Source organism: Triticum aestivum, chromosome 6D (genome assembly GCF_018294505.1).
Source record: "Triticum aestivum cultivar Chinese Spring chromosome 6D, IWGSC CS RefSeq v2.1, whole genome shotgun sequence".
Taxonomy (NCBI): domain Eukaryota; kingdom Viridiplantae; phylum Streptophyta; class Magnoliopsida; order Poales; family Poaceae; genus Triticum; species Triticum aestivum.
Genome location: NC_057811.1, coordinates 364,885,885 through 364,889,094, shown reverse-complemented (window position 1 = coordinate 364,889,094; position 3,210 = coordinate 364,885,885). Strand labels below are relative to the sequence as shown.

At 46.2% G+C, this 3,210-nt stretch overlaps 1 long non-coding RNA gene across 2 annotated transcripts; it reads left to right on the top strand.

The window, feature by feature from the left end:
* Positions 1-229: 229 nt before the first annotated feature.
* On the top strand, positions 230-2,937 carry LOC123141653 (uncharacterized). Of its 2 annotated transcripts, XR_006470389.1 has the most exons (6): positions 230-803; positions 902-1,033; positions 1,112-1,298; positions 1,370-1,430; positions 1,537-1,697; positions 2,827-2,937. It is a non-coding gene; the product is annotated as an uncharacterized lncRNA (long non-coding RNA). The 2 variants fall into 2 exon arrangements; XR_006470388.1 differs by having other exon boundaries at positions 902-1,298.
* Positions 2,938-3,210: the final 273 nt, after the last annotated feature.

Below are 3,210 nucleotides of genomic sequence, written 5' to 3'. Positions count from 1 at the left end.
ACGCTCAATTTTCTTTTACACTAAATGATCCAACACATTTAGAAGCAATCTAACATTCTTAAGAAGTTGATACCCACTATTACCTATTGTCTCACCATGCACATTGTCCACATCATCAATCAACATGCAACCATCCACATCTTTCCACCTCAGCAGTCTAGCCACATAATCTATTCCCTCTTATGATTTAGTTTTTCTTTGTTACGCTTCCTCTTCCTTCTCTAACCGATGAGAGAGTATCTTAAGAGCCATCCATTCATCATGTTAGCAGCAGGAGAACCCACCACAGGCTATGGGAGTTTATCTCCTGACAACCCATCGTTCCCTTTCCCCTCGATACAGTCCGGCGCGGCTGCCAGGGCCCGTCTCGTGCCCCTCCGACAGAATCTTTTGCCTGGCTCCCCTTTGCGATTCTCCCGATCCGATTTGGTGACGAGGAAAGATCATTTCCCCCTGTCCACAAAACAGCTTGGCGGCAGGATCCGATGTCTGCGTGATGGCGCTCTACCGGCACGACCGAACGGTGCAGCTCGTTGCAGCGGCTCTCCGGGATTATCTCCTGTTATTTCCCATGCCTGTGTCGTGCCTGCGTCCCCGAGGCGGCGTCCGTGTGCCATGCTCCTCCTCTCCCTTCTCGATGTTAATTCCGATGAAGGTAACTCTGACGTGGCTGAGAAGGTTGGATTTGATCAGTTTGCCGGATCGGACCGGCCATTGGGGTCCGGAGCAGGTTTATTTCCGGCCGGGGAGGAGGCTCTGGTAGCCACGCTGACCTCAGCCAGTTCTCTGGAGCATGTATTGTCGTAAGTTCACCTGTCTCTCTCCCTTCCGTCCCTCAGTTTCTTTTCTCATAATCGGTAACATAGCACATGATTTAATCCCTTGCATTCATGTTGATCAGGCTATTCCCCTTCTCAGTGTGGCTCCTGCGTCCATGGTCACATGGTCCTCCTCAGTTGCCGATCATATTTCGTGGTGCCATTGTAGAGAGCCGGCCTCATGGACCGGATGCGGGTGGTGGTCCAGCTCTTTGGTCAGTTCACCGGAATCCTCTGTTATGGAGTGGATGCGACGCAGGGCAGGACCTGTGTTTGACAGAGACAACTTGCAGGGGCCTCCTCACGTGCTTCCCGTCGACGGCATCGGCAGTCACGAGGAGATAGAGCAGAAGGTGTGGCTGAGGCTAGGACCGGCGCGACGGTGCCACGCGGTGAGGAACCTGCGGTCGCTGTCCTTGGAAGACCTGCCGCAGACTCCGGTCACGACGAGCCTGCACGCCTAACCCTGGACGAGCTCAGGTCAGTGTCAGTAACAAATTCACGTCCGGGCCTTCGTCCATGGCGGCCTCTGACCCGGCCTTGTCCCACAGCATCTCACCGTCAAGTACCTCGACCTCTATAGCGACGGCATCCAGGGGCCGCAAGTGGCTGGTACGTCAATGTTCTTTGGTGCCCCAGAGAGTCCAGTCACCAAGCACAGATCGTTGGTTCGTTAATTGATTCCGTGATGACTGATTCATTTTTTGTGGTCCAACAGGCGTATGTGGTGTATCTAGGGATGCTGAGACACCCGCACTTGCCGCAATGGTATCCATTCTCTGTGAAAGCTGGGCTCCTTCGTGTGAGGCTGTGAGCAGGAAGTCCTGCTCCTGTATTTGGTTTGCGGCAAGGGCGACGAACTTCCGAGTACGACGACAGGTTCTGTACTCCATCCTTCAGGATTAGTTTTTCCCTTCATTATTTCCTTCTTATGTCATCTAGGATTAAAAAGGTCAAATTAAGTGTACAGAACCGATCGAAATTAGCACTATCGTGCCTTCGGTTCCAGCCGTAACCCATCGACTGATTGAGCCAAAAAAGGATCCCACCGCAGACTTCCTGTCTCCATTGCTCCTCGCTACGTCCTATACCCGTTTCTCATCTCCCCCACTTAGATTTTCATTATGTCTTTTAATAAACATCAATGCTAACAATAGCAGTTATTAACAAGTTACATATCTTTTCCCATTGACTCCCTCCCACATTGATCTGAAACAGTTCTCCACCACCATTAAATCCCTCTGCAGAAACTGCTCTACGAGTTTATAGTTTCTGCTTCAGGTTAATTCATCTCTTTAAACTGAGCCACGAGAAGAAGGAACAACCAAAGTTGGGGACGCATGTATATCACCCCTGGCCATTAATTCATAGTTAGAAACATGTACATAGTGCAATCATCTGATTCGCCCACCTGCTCCAGTCGTTGTCTCTTCCACCGGCATGTATTCTCGAATAGCTATCTGCTCCCAGTTTTCATCTTCCCATGCTTCCTCTTATCCCTGAGGTTATGGCTTTGAATTTATCAGGTTATGCTCTGACTCGAAAGGTGCTTGAGGTTTTGTCGGCAAGGGCCACCACTGCTTCATTGTTTCTTAGTTATCTTTCTATTCACACTCATCTCATAATTTGCTTATTGACACTGAATGAGCACATGCATCTTTGAGTCTTCTATTATGTTAATTTTGCTGTTCGCATGAAACTCCCATCTATGAATTTAAGTAGTTAGAGTGGATAAGCATGCAAATTCTGCTTGGAGTAGATAGCATAATAATTTGCTCCTATGGATTCCTCCATGTAATATATTTCTTCAAAAATATTAGCTATAAACTAAATTGACAATTTCTAATTCCTTTAATGCAATTTTTCTTTGTATGATTTGCAAAGATGGATAGAGCTCAAAAATTTTCCGGGCCATCCTATTAGTCCTTTAGTCGCATGTTTCGTTTCTCGCTAGGCTGACTCTACAAGTTTAACCACTTCAATAATGTTGCTTTTTCGCCGCATGCAGGACGGTGACTACTCTGCCTTCTTCTATATTGATGAACTTCAATTGTAGTTAAGAAGAATACTCTCAATTCATGATGATCCAATGCATGAATAAAAATATGTCTTTTGGATAGTTTATATTTGATTCTTTATTATCAATTTATTATTCATGTTTAAGCAAACAAAATGTTACAACCATGCCGAGAAGGCCATAAGGCACTACAAATGTATTCATTATTTTGTAAAACTTCAAGTACCTATGTATGATTCACATATATATAACATGAGTAAAATTACACTCCCTCCGTTTTAAACTAAAACCATGACATTATTTTGGAACATAGGAAGTAAGTCTTTGGGACTATGAACACATTGTTTGGATGTTGGCTCCACCACCGCTACAGTT